Genomic DNA, 24,350 nt, shown 5'->3' with positions numbered 1-24,350 from the left:
AGAGCATTATTTGTTGTGCTGCCCCCGTCCTCTTTTCGTTAAATTAATCCTTGATAATCCTCACTTGACACTCCTTCTTTAAATCCATTCAATCTTTTTATTTTTCTTTTTTTCTCGTTGATACTTTAGCGCATTATTTGTTGTTCTGCCCCCGTCCTCTTTTCGTTGAATTAATCCTTCATACTCCTCACTTGAAACTCCTTCTTTCAATACTTTAAATTTTTTTTTTTTCTTTTTTTCTCTTTGATACTTTAGAGCATTATTTGTTGTTCTTCCTCTGTCCTCTTTTCGTTAAATTAATCCTTGATAATCCTCACTTGAAACTCCTTCTTACACTTAAAAATCCATTCAATCTTTTTATTTTTCTTTTTTTCTCTTCAATACTTTAGAGCATTATTTGTTGTTCTGCCCCTGTCCTCTTTTCGTTAAATTAATCCTTGATAATCCTCACTTGAAACTCCTTCTTTCAATCCATTAAATCTTTTTATTTTTCTTTTTTTCTCGTTGATACTTTAGCGCATTATTTGTTGTTCTGCCCCCGTCCTCTTTTCGTTGAATTAATCCTTCATACTCCTCACTTGAAACTCCTTCTTTCAATACTTTAAATTTTTTTTTTTTTCTTTTTTTCTCTTTGATACTTTAGAGCATTATTTGTTGTTCTTCCTCTGTCCTCTTTTCGTTAAATTAATCCTTGATAATCCTCACTTGAAACTCCTTCTTACACTTAAAAATCCATTCAATCTTTTTATTTTTCTTTTTTTCTCTTCAATACTTTAGAGCATTATTTGTTGTTCTGCCCCTGTCCTCTTTTCGTTAAATTAATCCTTGATAATCCTCACTTGAAACTCCTTCTTTAAATCCATTAAATCTTTTTTTTTCTTTTTTTCTCTCTAATACTTTAGAGCATTATTTGTTGTGCTGCCCCTGTCCTCTTTTCGTTAAATTAATCCTTTATAATCCTCACTTAAAACTCCCTCTTTCAATCCATTAAATTTTTTTTTTCTTTTTTTCTCTTTGATACTTTAGAGCATTATTTGTTGTTCTGCCCCTTTCCTCTTTTCGTTAAATTAATCCTTCGTTAAATCTTTTTATTTTTCTTTTTTTCTCTTTGATACTTTAGAGCATTATTTGTTGTTCTGCCCCTGTCCTCTTTTCGTTAAATTAATCCTTGATAATCCTCACTTGAAACTCCTTCTTTAAATCCATTAAATCTTTTTTTTTCATTTTTTCTCTCTAATACTTTAGAGCATTATTTGTTGTGCTGCCCCTGTCCTCTTTTCGTTAAATTAATCCTTGATAATCCTCACTTGAAACTCCTTCTTTAAATCCATTAAATCTTTTTTTTTCTTTTTTTCTCTTTGATACTTTAGAACATTATTTGTTGTTCTGCCCCTTTCCTCTTTTCGTTAAATTAATCCTTCGTTAAATCTTTTTTTTTCTTTTTTTCTCTCTAATACTTTAGAGCATTATTTGTTGTGCTGCCCCTGTCCTCTTTTTGTTAAATTAATCCTTGATAATCCTCACTTAAAACTCCCTCTTTCAATCCATTAAATCTTTTTTTTTCTTTTTTTCTCTTTGATACTTTAGAGCATTATTTGTTGTTCTGCCCCTGTCCTCTTTTCGTTGAATTAATCCTTCGTTAAATCTTTTTATTTTTCTTTTTTTCTCTTTGATACTTTAGAGCATTATTTGTTGTTCTGCCCCTTTCCTCTTTTCGTTAAATTAATCCTTCGTTAAATCTTTTTATTTTTCTTTTTTTCTCTTTGATACTTTAGAGCATTATTTGTTGTTCTGCCCCTTTCCTCTTTTCGTTAAATTAATCCTTCGTTAAATCTTTTTATTTTTCTTTTTTTCTCTTTGATACTTTAGAGCATTATTTGTTGTTCTGCCCCTGTCCTCTTTTCGTTAAATTAATCCTTGATAATCCTCACTTGAAACTCCTTCTTTAAATCCATTAAATCTTTTTTTTTCTTTTTTTCTCTCTAATACTTTAGAGCATTATTTGTTGTGCTGCCCCTGTCCTCTTTTTGTTAAATTAATCCTTGATAATCCTCACTTAAAACTCCCTCTTTCAATCCATTAAATCTTTTTTTTTCTTTTTTTCTCTTTGATACTTTAGAGCATTATTTGTTGTTCTGCCCCTGTCCTCTTTTCGTTGAATTAATCCTTCGTTAAATCTTTTTATTTTTCTTTTTTTCTCTTTGATACTTTAGAGCATTATTTGTTGTTCTGCCCCTTTCCTCTTTTCGTTAAATTAATCCTTCGTTAAATCTTTTTATTTTTCTTTTTTTCTCTTTGATACTTTAGAGCATTATTTGTTGTTCTGCCCCTGTCCTCTTTTCGTTAAATTAATCCTTGATAATCCTCACTTGAAACTCCTTCTTTAAATCCATTAAATCTTTTTTTTTCATTTTTTCTCTCTAATACTTTAGAGCATTATTTGTTGTTCTTCCCCTGTCCTCTTTTCGTTAAATTAATCCTTGATAATCCTCACTTGAAACTCCTTCTTACACTTAAAAATCCATTCAATCTTTTTATTTTTCTTTTTTTCTCTTCAATACTTTAGAGCATTATTTGTTGTGCTGCCCCCGTCCTCTTTTCGTTAAATTAATCCTTGATAATCCTCACTTGACACTCCTTCTTTAAATCCATTCAATCTTTTTATTTTTCTTTTTTTCTCGTTGATACTTTAGCGCATTATTTGTTGTTCTGCCCCCGTCCTCTTTTCGTTGAATTAATCCTTCATACTCCTCACTTGAAACTCCTTCTTTCAATACTTTAAATTTTTTTTTTTTTCTTTTTTTCTCTTTGATACTTTAGAGCATTATTTGTTGTTCTTCCTCTGTCCTCTTTTCGTTAAATTAATCCTTGATAATCCTCACTTGAAACTCCTTCTTACACTTAAAAATCCATTCAATCTTTTTATTTTTCTTTTTTTCTCTTCAATACTTTAGAGCATTATTTGTTGTTCTGCCCCTGTCCTCTTTTCGTTAAATTAATCCTTGATAATCCTCACTTGAAACTCCTTCTTTAAATCCATTAAATCTTTTTTTTTCTTTTTTTCTCTCTAATACTTTAGAGCATTATTTGTTGTGCTGCCCCTGTCCTCTTTTCGTTAAATTAATCCTTTATAATCCTCACTTAAAACTCCCTCTTTCAATCCATTAAATTTTTTTTTTCTTTTTTTCTCTTTGATACTTTAGAGCATTATTTGTTGTTCTGCCCCTTTCCTCTTTTCGTTAAATTAATCCTTCGTTAAATCTTTTTATTTTTCTTTTTTTCTCTTTGATACTTTAGAGCATTATTTGTTGTTCTGCCCCTGTCCTCTTTTCGTTAAATTAATCCTTGATAATCCTCACTTGAAACTCCTTCTTTAAATCCATTAAATCTTTTTTTTTCATTTTTTCTCTCTAATACTTTAGAGCATTATTTGTTGTGCTGCCCCTGTCCTCTTTTCGTTAAATTAATCCTTGATAATCCTCACTTGAAACTCCTTCTTTAAATCCATTAAATCTTTTTTTTTCTTTTTTTCTCTTTGATACTTTAGAACATTATTTGTTGTTCTGCCCCTTTCCTCTTTTCGTTAAATTAATCCTTCGTTAAATCTTTTTTTTTCTTTTTTTCTCTCTAATACTTTAGAGCATTATTTGTTGTGCTGCCCCTGTCCTCTTTTTGTTAAATTAATCCTTGATAATCCTCACTTAAAACTCCCTCTTTCAATCCATTAAATCTTTTTTTTTCTTTTTTTCTCTTTGATACTTTAGAGCATTATTTGTTGTTCTGCCCCTGTCCTCTTTTCGTTGAATTAATCCTTCGTTAAATCTTTTTATTTTTCTTTTTTTCTCTTTGATACTTTAGAGCATTATTTGTTGTTCTGCCCCTTTCCTCTTTTCGTTAAATTAATCCTTCGTTAAATCTTTTTATTTTTCTTTTTTTCTCTTTGATACTTTAGAGCATTATTTGTTGTTCTGCCCCTTTCCTCTTTTCGTTAAATTAATCCTTCGTTAAATCTTTTTATTTTTCTTTTTTTCTCTTTGATACTTTAGAGCATTATTTGTTGTTCTGCCCCTGTCCTCTTTTCGTTAAATTAATCCTTGATAATCCTCACTTGAAACTCCTTCTTTAAATCCATTAAATCTTTTTTTTTCTTTTTTTCTCTCTAATACTTTAGAGCATTATTTGTTGTGCTGCCCCTGTCCTCTTTTTGTTAAATTAATCCTTGATAATCCTCACTTAAAACTCCCTCTTTCAATCCATTAAATCTTTTTTTTTCTTTTTTTCTCTTTGATACTTTAGAGCATTATTTGTTGTTCTGCCCCTGTCCTCTTTTCGTTGAATTAATCCTTCGTTAAATCTTTTTATTTTTCTTTTTTTCTCTTTGATACTTTAGAGCATTATTTGTTGTTCTGCCCCTTTCCTCTTTTCGTTAAATTAATCCTTCGTTAAATCTTTTTATTTTTCTTTTTTTCTCTTTGATACTTTAGAGCATTATTTGTTGTTCTGCCCCTGTCCTCTTTTCGTTAAATTAATCCTTGATAATCCTCACTTGAAACTCCTTCTTTAAATCCATTAAATCTTTTTTTTTCATTTTTTCTCTCTAATACTTTAGAGCATTATTTGTTGTGCTGCCCCTGTCCTCTTTTCGTTAAATTAATCCTTGATAATCCTCACTTGAAACTCCTTCTTTAAATCCATTAAATCTTTTTTTTTCTTTTTTTCTCTTTGATACTTTAGAACATTATTTGTTGTTCTGCCCCTTTCCTCTTTTCTTTAAATTAATCCTTCGTTAAATCTTTTTTTTTCTTTTTTTCTCTCTAATACTTTAGAGCATTATTTGTTGTGCTGCCCCTGTCCTCTTTTTGTTAAATTAATCCTTGATAATCCTCACTTAAAACTCCCTCTTTCAATCAATTAAATCTTTTTTTTTCTTTTTTTCTCTTTGATACTTTAGAGCATTATTTGTTGTTCTGCCCCTGTCCTCTTTTCGTTGAATTAATCCTTCGTTAAATCTTTTTATTTTTCTTTTTTTCTCTTTGATACTTTAGAGCATTATTTGTTGTTCTGCCCCTTTCCTCTTTTCGTTAAATTAATCCTTCGTTAAATCTTTTTATTTTTCTTTTTTTCTCTTTGATACTTTAGAGCATTATTTGTTGTTCTGCCCCTGTCCTCTTTTCGTTAAATTAATCCTTGATAATCCTCACTTGAAACTCCTTCTTTAAATCCATTAAATCTTTTTTTTTCTTTTTTTCTCTCTAATACTTTAGAGCATTATTTGTTGTGCTGCCCCTGTCCTCTTTTTGTTAAATTAATCCTTGATAATCCTCACTTAAAACTCCCTCTTTCAATCCATTAAATCTTTTTTTTTCTTTTTTTCTCTTTGATACTTTAGAGCATTATTTGTTGTTCTGCCCCTGTCCTCTTTTCGTTGAATTAATCCTTCGTTAAATCTTTTTATTTTTCTTTTTTTCTCTTTGATACTTTAGAGCATTATTTGTTGTTCTGCCCCTTTCCTCTTTTCGTTAAATTAATCCTTCGTTAAATCTTTTTATTTTTCTTTTTTTCTCTTTGATACTTTAGAGCATTATTTGTTGTTCTGCCCCTGTCCTCTTTTCGTTAAATTAATCCTTGATAATCCTCACTTGAAACTCCTTCTTTAAATCCATTAAATCTTTTTTTTTCATTTTTTCTCTCTAATACTTTAGAGCATTATTTGTTGTGCTGCCCCTGTCCTCTTTTCGTTAAATTAATCCTTGATAATCCTCACTTGAAACTCCTTCTTTAAATCCATTAAATCTTTTTTTTTCTTTTTTTCTCTTTGATACTTTAGAACATTATTTGTTGTTCTGCCCCTTTCCTCTTTTCTTTAAATTAATCCTTCGTTAAATCTTTTTTTTTCTTTTTTTCTCTCTAATACTTTAGAGCATTATTTGTTGTGCTGCCCCTGTCCTCTTTTTGTTAAATTAATCCTTGATAATCCTCACTTAAAACTCCCTCTTTCAATCAATTAAATCTTTTTTTTTCTTTTTTTCTCTTTGATACTTTAGAGCATTATTTGTTGTTCTGCCCCTGTCCTCTTTTCGTTGAATTAATCCTTCGTTAAATCTTTTTATTTTTCTTTTTTTCTCTTTGATACTTTAGAGCATTATTTGTTGTTCTGCCCCTTTCCTCTTTTCGTTAAATTAATCCTTCGTTAAATCTTTTTATTTTTCTTTTTTTCTCTTTGATACTTTAGAGCATTATTTGTTGTTCTGCCCCTTTCCTCTTTTCGTTAAATTAATCCTTCGTTAAATCTTTTTATTTTTCTTTTTTTCTCTTTGATACTTTAGAGCATTATTTGTTGTTCTGCCCCTGTCCTCTTTTCGTTAAATTAAACCTTGATAATCCTCACTTGAAACTCCTTCTTTAAATCCATTAAATCTTTTTTTTTCTTTTTTTCTCTCTAATACTTTAGAGCATTATTTGTTGTGCTGCCCCTGTCCTCTTTTCGTTAAATTAATCCTTGATAATCCTCACTTAAAACTCCTTCTTTAAATCCATTAAATCTTTTTATATTTCTTTTTTTCTCTTTGATACTTTAGAGCATTATTTGTTGTTCTGCCCCTTTCCTCTTTTCGTTAAATTAATCCTTCGTTAAATCTTTTTATTTTTCTTTTTTTCTCTTTGATACTTTAGAGCATTATTTGTTGTTCTGCCCCTTTCCTCTTTTCGTTAAATTAATCCTTCGTTAAATCTTTTTATTTTTCTTTTTTTCTCTTTGATACTTTAGAGCATTATTTGTTGTTCTGCCCCCGTCCTCTTTTCGTTAAATTAATCCTTGATAATCCTCACTTAAAACTCCTTCTTTCAATCCTGTAAATTTTTTTTTTTTTTCTTTTTTTCTCTTTGATACTTTAGAGCATTATTTGTTGTTCTTCCCCTGTCCTCTTTTCGTTAAATTAATCCTTGATAATCCTCACTTGAAACTCCTTCTTACACTTAAAAATCCATTCAATCTTTTTTTTTTCTTTTTTTCTCTTCAATACTTTAGAGCATTATTTGTTGTGCTGCCCCCGTCCTCTTTTCGTTAAATTAATCCTTGATAATCCTCACTTGAAACTCCTTCTTTAAATCCATTCAATCTTTTTATTTTTCTTTTTTTCTCTTTAATACTTTAGAGCATTATTTGTTGTGCTGCCCCCGTCCTCTTTTCGTTAAATTAATCCTTGATAATCCTCACTTGAAACTCCTTCTTTCAAGCCATTAAATCTTTTTATTTTTATTTTTTCCTCTTTAATACTTTAGAGCATTATTTATTTGATCTGCCCCCGTCCACTTTTCGTTAAATTAATCCTTGATAATCCTCACTTAAAACTCCTTCTTTCAATCCATTAAATCTTTTTATTTTTATTTTTTCCTCTTTAATACTTTAGAGCATTATTTATTTGTTCTGCCCCCGTCCACTTTTCGTTAAATTAATCCTTGATAATCCTCACTTAAAACTCCTTCTTTCAATCCATTAAATCTTTTTTTTTCTTTTTTTCTCTCTAATACTTTAGAGCATTATTTGTTGTGCTGCCCCTGTCCTCTTTTCGTTAAATTAATCCTTGATAATCCTCACTTGAAACTCCTTCTTTAAATCCATTAAATCTTTTTATATTTCTTTTTTTCTCTTTGATACTTTAGAGCATTATTTGTTGTTCTGCCCCTTTCCTCTTTTCGTTAAATTAATCCTCCGTTAAATCTTTTTATTTTTCTTTTTTTCTCTTTGATACTTTAGAGCATTATTTGTTGTTCTGCCCCTGTCCTCTTTTCGTTAAATTAATCCTTGATAATCCTCACTTGAAACTCCTTCTTTAAATCCATTAAATCTTTTTTTTTCTTTTTTTCTCTTTGATACTTTAGAGCATTATTTGTTGTTCTGCCCCTGTCCTCTTTTCGTTAAATTAGTCCTTGATAATCCTCACTTGAAACTCCTTCTTTAAATCCATTAAATCTTTTTATATTTCTTTTTTTCTCTTTGATACTTTAGAGCATTATTTGTTGTGCTGCCCCTGTCCTCTTTTCGTTAAATTAATCCTTGATAATCCTCACTTAAAACTCCTTCTTTAAATCCATTAAATCTTTTTATATTTCTTTTTTTCTCTTTGATACTTTAGAGCATTATTTGTTGTGCTGCCCCTGTCCTCTTTTCGTTAAATTAATCCTTGATAATCCTCACTTAAAACTCCTTCTTTAAATCCATTAAATCTTTTTATATTTCTTTTTTTCTCTTTGATACTTTAGAGCATTATTTGTTGTTCTGCCCCTTTCCTCTTTTCGTTAAATTAATCCTTCGTTAAATCTTTTTATTTTTCTTTTTTTCTCTTTGATACTTTAGAGCATTATTTGTTGTTCTGCCCCTTTCCTCTTTTCGTTAAATTAATCCTTCGTTAAATCTTTTTATTTTTCTTTTTTTCTCTTTGATACTTTAGAGCATTATTTGTTGTTCTGCCCCCGTCCTCTTTTCGTTAAATTAATCCTTGATAATCCTCACTTAAAACTCCTTCTTTCAATCCTTTAAATTTTTTTTTTTTCTTTTTTTCTCTTTGATACTTTAGAGCATTATTTGTTGTTCTTCCCCTGTCCTCTTTTCGTTAAATTAATCCTTGATAATCCTCACTTGAAACTCCTTCTTACACTTAAAAATCCATTCAATCTTTTTATTTTTCTTTTTTTCTCTTCAATACTTTAGAGCATTATTTGTTGTGCTGCCCCCGTCCTCTTTTCGTTAAATTAATCCTTGATAATCCTCACTTGAAACTCCTTCTTTAAATCCATTCAATCTTTTTATTTTTCTTTTTTTCTCTTTAATACTTTAGAGCATTATTTGTTGTGCTGCCCCCGTCCTCTTTTCGTTAAATTAATCCTTGATAATCCTCACTTGAAACTCCTTCTTTCAAGCCATTAAATCTTTTTATTTTTATTTTTTCCTCTTTAATACTTTAGAGCATTATTTATTTGTTCTGCCCCCGTCCACTTTTCGTTAAATTAATCCTTGATAATCCTCACTTAAAACTCCTTCTTTCAATCCATTAAATCTTTTTATTTTTATTTTTTCCTCTTTAATACTTTAGAGCATTATTTATTTGTTCCGCCCCCGTCCACTTTTCGTTAAATTAATCCTTGATAATCCTCACTTAAAACTCCTTCTTTCAATCCATTAAATCTTTTTATTTTTTTTTTTTCCTCTTTAATACTTTAGAGCATTATTTGTTGTTCTGCCCCCGTCCACTTTTCGTTAAATTCATCCTTGATAATCCTCACTTGAAACTCCTTCTTTAAATCCATTAAATCTTTTTTTTTCTTTTTTTCTCTTTAATACTTTAAAGCATTATTTGTTGTGCTGCCCCTGTCCTCTTCTCGTTAAATTAATCCTTGATAATCCTCACTTGAAACTCCTTCTTCAAATCCATTAAATCTTTTTTTTTCTTTTTTTCTCTTTGATACTTTAGAACATTATTTGTTGTTCTCCCCTTTCCTCTTTTCGTTAAATTAATCCTTCGTTAAATCTTTTTTTTTCTTTTTTTCTCTCTAATACTTTAGAGCATTATTTGTTGTTCTGCCCCTGTCCTCATTTCGTTAAATTAATCCTTGATAATCCTCACTTGAAACTCCTTCTTTCAATCCATTAAATCTTTTTTTTTCTTTTTTTCTCTCTAATACTTTAGAGCATTATTTGTTGTTCTGCCCCTGTCCTCATTTCGTTAAATTAATCCTTGATAATCCTCACTTAAAACTCCTTCTTTCAATCCATTAAATCTTTTTTCTCTTTTTTTCTCTTTAATACTTTAGAGCATTATTTGTTGTTCTGCCCCTGTCCTCATTTCGTTAAATTAATCCTTGATAATCCTCACTTAAAACTCCTTCTTTTAATCCATTCAATCTTTTTATTTTTCTTTTTTTCTCTTTGATACTTTAGAGCATTATTTGTTGTGCTGCCCCTGTCCTCTTTTCGTTAAATTAATCCTTGATAATCCTCACTTAAAACTCTTTCTTTAAATCCATTAAATCTTTTTTTTTCTTTTTTTCTCTTTGATACTTTAGAGCATTATTTGTTGTTCTGCCCCTTTCCTCTTTTCGGTAAATTAATCCTTCGTTAAATCCTTTTTTTTTTCTTTTTTTCTCTTTGATACTTTAGAGCATTATTTGTTGTTCTGCCCCTGTCCTCTTTTCGTTAAATTAATCCTTGATAATCCTCACTTGAAACTCCTTCTTTAAATCCATTGAATCTTTTTATTTTTCTTTTTTTCTCTTTGATACTTTAGAGCATTATTTGTTGTGCTGCCCCTGTCCTCTTTTCGTTAAATTAATCCTTGATAATCCTCACTTGAAACTTCCTCTTTCAATCCATTAAATCTTTTTATTTTATTTTTTTCTCTTTGATACTTTAGAGCATTTTTTTTTGTTCTGCCCCCGTCCTCTTTTCGTTGAATTAATCCTTTATACTCCTCACTTGAAACTCCTTTTTTCAATCCTTTAAATCTTTTTATTTTTCTTTTTTTCTCTTTGATACTTTAGAGCATTATTTGTTGTTCTGCCCCCGTCCTCTTTTCGTTAAATTAATCCTTGATAATCCTCACTTGAAACTCCTTCTTACACTTGAAAATCCATTCAATCTTTTTATTTTTCTTTTCTTCTCTTCAATACTTTAGAGCATTATTTGTTGTGCTGCCCCCGTCCTCTTTTCGTTAAATTAATCCTTGATAATCCTCACTTGAAACTCCTTCTTTAAATCCATTCAATCTTTTTATTTTTCTTTTTTTCTCTTTAATACTTTAGAGCATTATTTTTTGTGCTGCCCCCGTCCTCTTTTCGTTAAATTAATCCTTGATAATCCTCACTTGAAACTCCTTCTTTCAAGCCATTAAATCTTTTTATTTTTATTTTTTCCTCTTTAATACTTTAGAGCATTATTTATTTGTTCTGCCCCCGTCCACTTTTCGTTAAATTAATCCTTGATAATCCTCACTTAAAACTCCTTCTTTCAATCCATTAAATCTTTTTATTTTTATTTTTTCCTCTTTAATACTTTAGAGCATTATTTATTTGTTCTGCCCCCGTCCACTTTTCGTTAAATTAATCCTTGATAATCCTCACTTAAAACTCCTTCTTTCAATCCATTAAATCTTTTTATTTTTATTTTTTCCTTTTTAATACTTTAGAGCATTATTTGTTGTTCTGCCCCCGTCCACTTTTCGTTAAATTAATCCTTGATAATCCTCACTTGAAACTCCTTCTTTAAATCCATTAAATCTTTTTTTTTCTTTTTTTCTCTTTAATACTTTAGAGCATTATTTGTTGTGCTGCCCCTGTCCTCTTCTCGTTAAATTAATCCTTGATAATCCTCACTTGAAACTCATTCTTCAAATCCATTAAATCTTTTTTTTTCTTTTTTTCTCTTTGATACTTTAGAACATTATTTGTTGTTCTCCCCTTTCCTCTTTTCGTTAAATTAATCCTTCGTTAAATCTTTTTTTTTCTTTTTTTCTCTCTAATACTTTAGAGCATTATTTGTTGTGCTGCCCCTGTCCTCTTTTCGTTAAATTAATCCTTGATAATCCTCACTTAAAACTCCCTCTTTCAATCCATTAAATCTTTTTTTTTCTTTTTTTCTCTTTGATACTTTAGAGCATTATTTGTTGTGCTGCCCCTGTCCTCTTTTCGTTAAATTAATCCTTGATAATCCTCACTTAAAACTCCCTCTTTCAATCCATTAAATCTTTATTTTTCTTTTTTTCTCTTTGATACTTTAGAGCATTATTTGTTGTGCTGCCCCTGTCCTCTTTTCGTTAAATTAATCCTTGATAATCCTCACTTAAAACTCCCTCTTTCAATCCATTAAATCTTTTTATTTTCTTTTTTTCTCTTTGATACTTTAGAGCATTTTTTTTTGTTCTGCCCCCGTCCTCTTTTCGTTGAATTAATCCTTCATACTCCTCACTTGAAACTCCTTCTTTCAATCCTTTAAATCTTTTTATTTTTCTTTTTTTCTTTTTGATACTTTAGAGCATTATTTGTTGTTCTGCCCCCGTCCTCTTTTCGTTAAATTAATCCTTGATAATCCTCACTTGAAACTCCTTCTTACACTTGAAAATCCATTCAATCTTTTTATTTTTCTTTTTTTCTTTTTGATACTTTAGAGCATTATTTATTTGTTCTGCCCCCGTCCTCTTTTCGTTAAATTAATCCTTGATAATCCTCACTTAAAACTCCTTCTTTCAATCCATTAACTCTTTTTATTTTTATTTTTTCCTCTTTAATACTTTAGAGCATTATTTATTTGTTCTGCCCCCGTCTTCTTTTCGTTAAATTAATCTTTGATAATCCTCACTTGAAACTCCCTCTTTCAATCCATTAAATCTTTTTATTTTCTTTTTTTCTCTTTGATACTTTAGAGCATTTTTTTTTTGTTCTGCCCCCGTCCTCTTTTCGTTGAATTAATCCTTCATACTCCTCACTTGAAACTCCTTCTTTCAATCCTTTAAATCTTTTTATTTTTCTTTTTTTCTTTTTGATACTTTAGAGCATTATTTGTTGTTCTGCCCCCGTCCTCTTTTCGTTAAATTAATCCTTGATAATCCTCACTTGAAACTCCTTCTTACACTTGAAAATCCATTCAATCTTTTTATTTTTCTTTTCTTCTCTTCAATACTTTAGAGCATTATTTGTTGTGCTGCCCCCGTCCTCTTTTCGTTAACTTAATCCTTGATAATCCTCACTTGAAACTCCTTCTTTAAATCCATTCAATCTTTTTATTTTTCTTTTTTTCTCTTTAATACTTTAGAGCATTATTTGTTGTGCTAACCCGGCCTCTTTTCGTTAAATTAATCCTTGATAATCCTCACTTGAAACTCCTTCTTTCAAGCCATTAAATCTTTTTATTTTTCTTTTCTTCTCTTTAATACTTTAGAGCATTATTTGTTGTGCTGCCCCCGTCCTCTTTTCGTTAAATTAATCCTTGATAATCCTCACTTGAAACTCCTTCTTTCAAGCCATTAAATCTTTTTATTTTTATTTTTTCCTCTTTAATACTTTAGAGCATTATTTATTTGTTCTGCCCCCGTCCACTTTTCGTTAAATTAATCCTTGATAATCCTTACTTAAAACTCCTTTTTTCAAGCCATTAAATCTTTTTATTTTTATTTTTTCCTCTTTAATACTTTAGAGCATTATTTGTTGTTCTGCCCCCGTCCACTTTTCGTTAAATTAATCCTTGATAATCCTCACTTGAAACTCCTTCTTTAAATCCATTCAATCTTTTTATTTTTCTTTTTTTCTCTTTAATACTTTAGAGCATTATTTGTTGTGCTGCCCCCGTCCTCTTTTCGTTAAATTAATCCTTGATAATCCTCACTTGAAACTCCTTCTTTCAATCCATTCAATCTTTTTATTTTTCTTTTTTTCTCTTTGATACTTTAGAGCATTATTTGTTGTGCTGCCCCCGTCCTCTTTTCGTTAAATTAATCCTTGATAATCCTCACTTGAAACTCCTTCTTTCAATCCATTAAATCTTTTTATTTTTATTTTTTCCTCTTTAATACTTTAGAGCATTATTTATTTGTTCTGCCCCCGTCCACTTTTCGTTAAATTAATCCTTGATAATCCTCACTTAAAACTCCTTCTTTCAATCCATTAAATCTTTTTATTTTTATTTTTTCCTCTTTAATACTTTAGAGCATTATTTATTTGTTCTGCCCCCGTCCACTTTTCGTTAAATTAATCCTTGATAATCCTCACTTAAAACTCCTTCTTTCAATCCATTAAATCTTTTTATTTTTATTTTTTCCTCTTTAATACTTTAGAGCATTATTTATTTGTTCTGCCCCCGTCCTCTTTTCGTTAAATTAATCCTTGATAATCCTCACTTGAAACTCCTTCTTTAAATCCATTATATCTTTTTATTTTTATTTTTTCCTCTTTAATACTTTAGAGCATTATTTATTTGTTCTGCCCCCGTCCACTTTTCGTTAAATTAATCCTTGATAATCCTCACTTGAAACTCCTTCTTAAAATCCATTCAATCTTTTTATTTTTCTTTTTTTCTCTTTAATACTTTAGAGCATTATTTGTTGTTCTGCCCCTGTCCTCTTTTCGTTAAAATAATCCTTGATAATCCTCACTTGAAACTCCTTCTTTCAATCCATTAAATCTTTTTTTTCTTTTTTTCTCTTTAATACTTTAGAGCATTATTTGTTGTTCTGCCCCTGTCCTCTTTTCGTTAAATTAATCCTTGATAATCCCCACTTGAAACTCCTTCTTTAAATCCATTAAATCTTTTTATTTTTCTTTTTTTCTCTTTGATACTTTAGAGCATTATTTGTTGTGCTGCCCCCGTCCTCTTTTCGTTAAATTAATCCTTGATAATCCTCACTTAAAACTCCCTCTTTAAATCCATTAAATCTTTTTTTTTCTTTTTTTCTCTTTGATACTTTAGAGCATTATTTGTTGTTCTGCCCCTTTCCTCTTTTCGGTAAATTAATCCTTCGTTAAATCTTTTTATTTTTCTTTTTTTCTCTTTGATACTTTAGAGCATTATTTGTTGTTCTGCCCCTGTCCTCTTTTCGTTAAATTAATCCTTGATAATCCTCACTTAAAACTCCTTCTTTAAATCCATTGAATCTTTTTATTTTTCTTTTTTTCTCTTTGATACTTTAGAGCATTATTTGTTGTGCTGCCCCTGTCCTCTTTTCGTTAAATTAATCCTTGATAATCCTCACTTGAAACTCCCTCTTTCAATCCATTAAATCTTTTTATTTTCTTTTTTTCTCTTTGATACTTTAGAGCATTTTTTTTTGTTCTGCCCCCGTCCTCTTTTCGTTGAATTAATCCTTTATACTCCTCACTTGAAACTCCTTTTTTCAATCCTTTAAATCTTTTTATTTTTCTTTTTTTCTCTTCGATACTTTAGAGCATTATTTGTTGTTCTGCCCCCGTCCTCTTTTCGTTAAATTAATCCTTGATAATCCTCACTTGAAACTCCTTCTTACACTTGAAAATCCATTCAATCTTTTTATTTTTCTTTTCTTCTCTTCAATACTTTAGAGCATTATTTGTTGTGCTGCCCCCGTCCTCTTTTCGTTAAATTAATCCTTGATAATCCTCACTTGAAACTCCTTCTTTAAATCCATTCAATCTTTTTATTTTTCTTTTTTTCTCTTTAATACTTTAGAGCATTATTTGTTGTGCTGCCCCCGTCCTCTTTTCGTTAAATTAATCCTTGATAATCCTCACTTGAAACTCCTTCTTTCAAGCCATTAAATCTTTTTATTTTTATTTTTTCCTCTTTAATACTTTAGAGCATTATTTATTTGTTCTGCCCCCGTCCACTTTTCGTTAAATTAATCCTTGATAATCCTCACTTAAAACTCCTTCTTTCAATCCATTAAATCTTTTTATTTTTATTTTTTCCTCTTTAATACTTTAGAGCATTATTTATTTGTTCTGCCCCCGTCCACTTTTCGTTAAATTAATCCTTGATAATCCTCACTTAAAACTCCTTCTTTCAATCCATTAAATCTTTTTATTTTTATTTTTTCCTCTTTAATACTTTAGAGCATTATTTGTTGTTCTGCCCCCGTCCACTTTTCGTTAAATTAATCCTTGATAATCCTCACTTGAAACTCCTTCTTTAAATCCATTAAATCTTTTTTTTTCTTTTTTTCTCTTTAATACTTTAGAGCATTATTTGTTGTGCTGCCCCTGTCCTCTTCTCGTTAAATTAATCCTTGATAATCCTCACTTGAAACTCCTTCTTCAAATCCATTAAATCTTTTTTTTTCTTTTTTTCTCTTTGATACTTTAGAACATTATTTGTTGTTCTCCCCTTTCCTCTTTTCGTTAAATTAATCCTTTGTTAAATCTTTTTTTTTCTTTTTTTCTCTCTAATACTTTAGAGCATTATTTGTTGTGCTGCCCCTGTCCTCTTTTCGTTAAATTAATCCTTGATAATCCTCACTTAAAACTCCCTCTTTCAATCCATTAAATCTTTTTTTTTCTTTTTTTCTCTTTGATACTTTAGAGCATTATTTGTTGTTCTGCACATGTCCTCTTTTCGTTGAATTAATCCTTCGTTAAATCTTTTTATTTTTCTTTTTTTCTCTTTGATACTTTAGAGCATTATTTGTTGTTCTGCCCCTGTCCTCTTTTTGTTAAATTAATCCTTGATAATCCTCACTTGACACTCCTTCTTTAAATCCATTAAATCTTTTTTTTTCTTTTTTTCTCTCTAATACTTTAGAGCATTATTTGTTGTTCTGCCCCTGTCCTCATTTCGTTAAATTAATCCTTGATAATCCTCACTTGAAACTCCTTCTTTCAATCCATTAAATCTTTTTTTTTCTTTTTTTCTCTCTAATACTTTAGAGCATTATTTGTTGTTCTGCCCCTGTCCTCATATCGTTAAATTAATCCTTGATAATCCTCACTTAAAACTCCTTCTTTCAATCCATTAAATCTTTTTGCTCTTTTTTTCTCTTTAATACTTTAGAGCATTATTTGTTGTTCTGCCCCCGTCCTCTTTTCGTTAAATTAATCCTTGATAATCCTCACTTGAAACTCCTTCTTACACTTGAAAATCCATTCAATCTTTTTATTTTTCTTTTCTTCTCTTCAATACTTTAGAGCATTATTTGTTGTGCTGCCCCCGTCCTCTTTTCGTTAAATTAATCCTTGATAATCCTCACTTGAAACTCCTTCTTTAAATCCATTCAATTTTTTTTATTTTTCTTTTTTTCTCTTTAATACTTTAGAGCATTATTTGTTGTGCTGCCCCCGTCCTCTTTTCGTTAAATTAATCCTTGATAATCCTCACTTGAAACTCCTTCTTTCAAGCCATTAAATCTTTTTATTTTTATTTTTTCCTCTTTAATACTTTAGAGCATCTTTTATTTGTTCTGCCCCCGTCCACTTTTCGTTAAATTAATCCTTGATAATCCTCACTTAAAACTCCTTCTTTCAATCCATTAAATCTTTTTATTTTTATTTTTTCCTCTTTAATACTTTAGAGCATTATTTATTTGTTCTGCCCCCGTCCACTTTTCGTTAAATTAATCCTTGATAATCCTCACTTAAAACTCCTTCTTTCAATCCATTAAATCTTTTTATTTTTATTTTTTCCTCTTTAATACTTTAGAGCATTATTTGTTGTTCTGCCCCCGTCCACTTTTCGTTAAATTAATCCTTGATAATCCTCACTTGAAACTCCTTCTTTAAATCCATTAAATCTTTTTTTTTCTTTTTTTCTCTTTAATACTTTAGAGCATTATTTGTTGTGCTGCCCCTGTCCTCTTCTCGTTAAATTAATCCTTGATAATCCTCACTTGAAACTCCTTCTTCAAATCCATTAAATCTTTTTTTTTCTTTTTTTCTCTTTGATACTTTAGAACATTATTTGTTGTTCTCCCCTTTCCTCTTTTCGTTAAATTAATCCTTCGTTAAATCTTTTTTTTTCTTTTTTTCTCTCTAATACTTTAGAGCATTATTTGTTGTGCTGCCCCTGTCCTCTTTTCGTTAAATTAATCCTTGATAATCCTCACTTAAAACTCCCTCTTTCAATCCATTAAATCTTTTTTTTTCTTTTTTTCTCTTTGATACTTTAGAGCATTATTTGTTGTTCTGCCCCTTTCCTCTTTTCGTTAAATTAATCCTTCGTTGAATCTTTTTATTTTTCTTTTTTTCTCTTTGATACTTTAGAGCATTATTTGTTGTTCTGCCCCTGTCCTCTTTTTGTTAAATTAATCCTTGATAATCCTCACTTGAAACTCCTTCTTTAAATCCATTAAATCTTTTTTTTTCTTTTTTTCTCTCTAATACTTTAGAGCATTATTTGTTGTTCTGCCCCTGTCCTCATTTCGTTAAATTAATCCTTGATAATCCTCACTTGAAACTCCTTCTTTCAATCCATTAAATCTTTTTTTTTCTTTTTTTCTCTCTAATACTTTAGAGCATTATTTGTTGTTCTGCCCCTGTCCTCATATCGTTAAATTAATCCTTGATAATCCTCACTTAAAACTCCTTCTTTCAATCCATTAAATCTTTTTGCTCTTTTTTTCTCTTTAATACTTTAGAGCATTATTTGTTGTTCTGCCCCCGTCCTCTTTTCGTTAAATTAATCCTTGATAATCCTCACTTAAAACTTCTTCTTTTAATCCATTCAATCTTTTTATTTTTCTTTTTTTCTCTTTGATACTTTAGAGCATTATTTGTTGTGCTGCCCCTGTCCTCTTTTCGTTAAATTAATCCTTGATAATCCTCACTTAAAACTCCCTCTTTAAATCCATTAAATCTTTTTTTTTTTTTTTTTCTCTTTGATACTTTAGAGCATTAGTTGTTGTTCTGCCCCTTTCCTCTTTTCGTTAAATGAATCCTTCGTTAAATCTTTTTATTTTTCTTTTTTTCTCTTTGATACTTTAGAGCATTATTTGTTGTTCTGCCCCTGTCCTCTTTTCGTTAAATTAATCCTTGATAATCCTCACTTGAAACTCCTTCTTTAAATCCATTGAATCTTTTTATTTTTCTTTTTTTCTCTTTGATACTTTAGAGCAATATTTGTTGTTCTGCCCCCGTCCTCTTTTCGTTAAATTAGTCCTTGATAATCCTCACTTGAAACTCCTTCTTTAAATCCATTAAATCTTTTTATATTTCTTTTTTTCTCTTTGATACTTTAGAGCATTATTGGTTGTTCTGCCCCTGTCCTCTTTTCGTTAAATTAATCCTTGATAATCCTCACTTGAAACTCCTTCTTTCAATCCATTCAATCTTTTTATTTTTCTTTTTTTCTCTTTGATACTTTAGAGCATTATTTGTTGTGCTGCCCCTGTCCCTTTTTCGTTAGATTAATCCTTGATAATCCTCACTTGAAACTCCCTCTTTCAATCCATTAAATCTTTTTATTTTCTTTTTTTCTCTTTGATACTTTAGAGCATTTTTTTTTGTTCTGCCCCCGTCCTCTTTTCGTTGAATTAATCCTTCATACTCCTCACTTGAAACTCCTTCTTTCAATCCTTTAAATCTTTTTATTTTTCTTTTTTTCTTTTTGATACTTTAGAGCATTATTTGTTGTTCTGCCCCCGTCCTCTTTTCGTTAAATTAATCCTTGATAATCCTCACTTGAAACTCCTTCTTACACTTGAAAATCCATTCAATCTTTTTATTTTTCTTTTCTTCTCTTCAATACTTTAGAGCATTATTTGTTGTGCTGCCCCCGTCCTCTTTTCGTTAAATTAATCCTTGATAATCCTCACTTGAAACTCCTTCTTTAAATCCATTCAATCTTTTTATTTTTCTTTTTTTCTCTTTAATACTTTAGAGCATTATTTGTTGTGCTGCCCCCGTCCTCTTTTCGTTAAATTAATCCTTGATAATCCTCACTTAAAACTCCTTCTTTCAATCCATTAACTCTTTTTATTTTTATTTTTTCCTCTTTAATACTTTAGAGCATTATTTATTTGTTCTGCTCCCGTCTTCTTTTCGTTAAATTAATCCTTGATAATCCTCACTTAAAACTCCTTCTTTCAATCCTTTAAATTTTTTTTTTTTTTCTTTTTTTCTCTTTGATACTTTAGAGCATTATTTGTTGTTCTTCCCCTGTCCTCTTTTCGTTAAATTAATCCTTGATAATCCCCACTTGAAACTCCTTCTTTAAATCCATTAAATCTTTTTATTTTTCTTTTTTTCTCTTTGATACTTTAGAGCATTATTTGTTGTGCTGCCCCCGTCCTCTTTTCGTTAAATTAATCCTTGATAATCCTCACTTAAAACTCCTTCTTTAAATCCATTAAATCTTTTTATTTTTCTTTTTTTCTCTTTAATACTTTAGAGCATTATTTGTTGTGCTGCCCCCGTCCTCTTTTCGTTAAATTAATCCTTGATAATCCTCACTTAAAACTCCTTCTTTCAATCCATTAACTCTTTTTATTTTTATTTTTTCCTCTTTAATACTTTAGAGCATTATTTATTTGTTCTGCTCCCGTCTTCTTTTCGTTAAATTAATCCTTGATAATCCTCACTTAAAACTCCTTCTTTCAATCCTTTAAATTTTTTTTTCTTTTTTTCTCTTTGATACTTTAGAGCATTATTTGTTGTTCTTCCCCTGTCCTCTTTTCGTTAAATTAATCCTTGATAATCCCCACTTGAAACTCCTTCTTTAAATCCATTAAATCTTTTTATTTTTCTTTTTTTCTCTTTGATACTTTAGAGCATTATTTGTTGTGCTGCCCCCGTCCTCTTTTCGTTAAATTAATCCTTGATAATCCTCACTTAAAACTCCTTCTTTAAATCCATTAAATCTTTTTATTTTTCTTTTTTTCTCTTTGATACTTTAGAGCATTATTTGTTGTTCTGCCCCGTCCTCTTTTCGTTAAATTAATCCTTGATAATCCTCACTTGAAACTCCCTTTTTTCAATCCATTAAATCTTTTTTTTCTTTTTTTCTCTTTGATACTTTAGAGCATTATTTGTTGTTCTGCCCCGTCCTCTTTTCGTTAAATTAATCCTTGATAATCCTCACTTGAAACTCCCTTTTTTCAATCCATTAAATCTTTTTTTTCTTTTTTTCTCTTTGATACTTTAGAGCATTATTTGTTGTTCTTCCCCTGTCCTCTTTTCGTTAAATTAATCCTTGATAATCCCCACTTGAAACTCCTTCTTTAAATCCATTAAATCTTTTTATTTTTCTTTTTTTCTCTTTGATACTTTAGAGCATTATTTGTTGTGCTGCCCCCGTCCTCTTTTCGTTAAATTAATCCTTGATAATCCTCACTTAAAACTCCTTCTTTAAATCCATTAAATCTTTTTATTTTTCTTTTTTTCTCTTTGATACTTTAGAGCATTATTTGTTGTTCTGCCCCGTCCTCTTTTCGTTAAATTAATCCTTGATAATCCTCACTTGAAACTCCCTTTTTTCAATCCATTAAATCTTTTTTTTCTTTTTTTCTCTTTGATACTTTAGAGCATTATTTGTTGTGCTGCCCCCGTCCTCTTTTCGTTAAATTAATCCTTGATAATCCTCACTTAAAACTCCTTCTTTAAATCCATTAAATCTTTTTATTTTTCTTTTTTTCTCTTTGATACTTTAGAGCATTATTTGTTGTTCTGCCCCGTCCTCTTTTCGTTAAATTAATCCTTGATAATCCTCACTTGAAACTCCCTTTTTTCAATCCATTAAATCTTTTTTTTCTTTTTTTCTCTTCAATACTTTAGAGCATTATTTGTTGTTCTGCCCCCGTCCTCTTTTCGTTAAATTAATCCTTGATAATCCTCACTTAAAACTCCTTCTTTCAATCCTTTAAATCTTTTTATTTTTCTTTTTTCTCTTTAATACTTTAGAGCATTATTTGTTGTGCTGCCCCTGTCCCTTTTTCGTTAGATTAATCCTTGATAATCCTCACTTGAAACTCCCTCTTTCAATCCATTAAATCTTTTTATTTTCTTTTTTTCTCTTTGATACTTTAGAGCATTTTTTTTTGTTCTGCCCCCGTCCTCTTTTCGTTGAATTAATCCTTCATACTCCTCACTTGAAACTCCTTCTTTCAATCCTTTAAATCTTTTTATTTTTCTTTTTTTCTTTTTGATACTTTAGAGCATTATTTGTTGTTCTGCCCCCGTCCTCTTTTCGTTAAATTAATCCTTGATAATCCTCACTTGAAACTCCTTCTTACACTTGAAAATCCATTCAATCTTTTTATTTTTCTTTTCTTCTCTTCAATACTTTAGAGCATTATTTGTTGTGCTGCCCCCGTCCTCTTTTCGTTAAATTAATCCTTGATAATCCTCACTTGAAACTCCTTCTTTAAATCCATTCAATCTTTTTATTTTTCTTTTTTTCTCTTTAATACTTTAGAGCATTATTTGTTGTGCTGCCCCCGTCCTCTTTTCGTTAAATTAATCCTTGATAATCCTCACTTAAAACTCCTTCTTTCAATCCATTAACTCTTTTTATTTTTATTTTTTCCTCTTTAATACTTTAGAGCATTATTTATTTGTTCTGCTCCCGTCTTCTTTTCGTTAAATTAATCCTTGATAATCCTCACTTAAAACTCCTTTTTTCAATCCTTTAAATTTTTTTTTTTTTTCTTTTTTTCTCTTTGATACTTTAGAGCATTATTTGTTGTTCTTCCCCTGTCCTCTTTTCGTTAAATTAATCCTTGATAATCCCCACTTGAAACTCCTTCTTTAAATCCATTAAATCTTTTTATTTTTCTTTTTTTCTCTTTGATACTTTAGAGCATTATTTGTTGTGCTGCCCCCGTCCTCTTTTCGTTAAATTAATCCTTGATAATCCTCACTTAAAACTCCTTCTTTAAATCCATTAAATCTTTTTATTTTTCTTTTTTTCTCTTTGATACTTTAGAGCATTATTTGTTGTGCTGCCCCCGTCCTCTTTTCGTTAAATTAATCCTTGATAATCCTCACTTGAAACTCCTTCTTTCAATCCATTAAATCTTTTTATTTTTCCTTTTTTCTCTTTAATACTTTAGAGCATTATTTGTAGTTCTCCCCCTGTCCTCTTTTCGTTGAATTAATCCTTGATTATTTTCTCTTGAAACTCCTTATCAAATCTTGAAAATCAGTATAAGATTTTCGGTCTTAGTAAAGATTTGAAAGAGACCCAGCTACCGCATACATTGAAAGAAATTTCAAAAGGCAGATGTCTGACAACAGCATATCTTGCCGTGAGGTTGAGAATTGAAACTGACAAAAAGATATGTCAAAATTGAAATACGTTAAAAATCTTTCTAATTTGTAGCGATCGATTGCATTTAACGATGGCATTAGACAATATCATTAAAGTTCAAGCTTGTGGGTCAAAAAGTTTTTCATTCAAAGAAACTGCGTACTTTTTGACCTACTAAACAGGTATGAAAAATATTTGACGAGTACCAAAATTAACATCTACTTATCTTTATACTAGAATCTATAAAATTAATACCTAGTAACTCATTTATGTGACAGAAATATAAGATAATGATAAATTTTTAAAAAATTGAGTTTTTCTGTGGTTACAAGAGTCTAAATAAATTGTAGCTGTTGAATTCACATTCCAATTACACAGCTATCCAAATAATGAATGAAAGTTTTGTCACTATCGGAAAGGTACCAATTTTTAAATGTTTTTAAGGAAGATGTTAAAACACTAATCTTGGAAGACTAGTCCCATCTCTACAAATTCTTGTTTTGGCGAGGCTATAGAGTCCCTTCACCATATCTTCTCTTAGATAAGGAGGGGGGCTTCTTTCTCTTTAGAACATATGATTTCAACTCTTGGAACGATATACTGGTTCAGTAAGAGCGTTGTTGGTTCTTTTACTAATGATTTGTTTTAGATTATAAATATTTTAGATATATATATATATATATATATTTGATGTACAATATATACAATTTCTCACTTCAATGTTTGCAGATGCAAAAAGTTAGGACAGATTGTTTATAATTGTCCAAAACACGAATTAACATTTAAACTATTACACAACTTTAATACAACAGCTCAATAAAGGGGATTAGCTAAAACATAGCAAATAGACAAGCCAGGCTACAAAGCGAATGTAAACAAAATAGAAATATTAGCTGTTGTGCGTGAGTGCAAATATATTGTTGAATATATGGCTGATTAAGTGCATTGTCGTCTTATAAGTTCATTATACCCTGTCACAATTTCGACAGATCGTTTACCCCACTCCTAAAGTAAACATTAATCGATCTAGTAAGGGAGGCTTAGAACCATAAAGAGGTGTTTGACTTGAGTTTTGTTGGATCTCAACTATTGTAGTTTTTCCACAGTCTGAGTTTTAGAGACACACGTGCTCTAGAGAAGCCAGAGGTTTAATGAACTGATCATCGAAACTGTAAAAGCATTCACTACGATTAGAGAAAATTATTGTTCTTTCTTAGTTTTATTCCCAATCTTGTTAGAAGAGCACAACACATTTAAATTCTGCTCCAAACGCACTCTTTTCGTTGGGTACAATAAGCCACTAACAAACTTACTTCTTCAATAGTTAGAGTACTAGCTTACATTTCACTGGAAGTTATTGGCATAAAAACTAAAAATGAAAATAAAATAAGATAGTTTTCGATTTATGTTCTGACGTTGTATACTCTGAAGAGTGTCAGACGAAAAGCTTCAGAAACATGTTTCAAAAGTTTGTCTTTTTCAAAGCCATTTTGGAAATGAAATATATAAATATAGCGAAATGATTGTTTCACAGAAAGGCTGTAGTGCTACATCAAATAATGTTATAAAACAATGATAAAAGAACATTTGGATATATCCTTCTTGTTTGACATTTTATTCGTCAATTATTCTACCAGAAAGATAACAAACTCTCTTTTGA

General features: G+C 29.9%; 1 protein-coding gene across 6 annotated transcripts in view; it reads left to right on the top strand.

Moving 5' to 3' along the window:
• The window catches only part of LOC135687879 (uncharacterized), a 79,032-nt gene that overhangs the window by 33,972 nt on the left and 20,710 nt on the right, over positions 1-24,350 (top strand). For 2 of the 6 annotated variants that reach the window (XR_016144998.1, XR_016144996.1), the window contains one exon: positions 22,763-22,872. The exons of the other annotated variants lie outside the window; for them this stretch is intronic. The gene's annotated coding sequence lies outside the window, so the exon portion shown is untranslated. The remainder of the gene's footprint in view (positions 1-22,762; positions 22,873-24,350) is intronic. 6 annotated transcript variants of the gene reach the window in all.

This window comes from Rhopilema esculentum, chromosome 20 (assembly GCF_057945365.1).
Source record: "Rhopilema esculentum isolate cy_ngs chromosome 20, ASM5794536v1, whole genome shotgun sequence".
NCBI lineage: Eukaryota > Metazoa > Cnidaria > Scyphozoa > Rhizostomeae > Rhizostomatidae > Rhopilema > Rhopilema esculentum.
The sequence above is the reverse complement of the archived record's forward strand: the minus strand, read 5'-3'. Positions and strand labels throughout refer to the sequence as shown.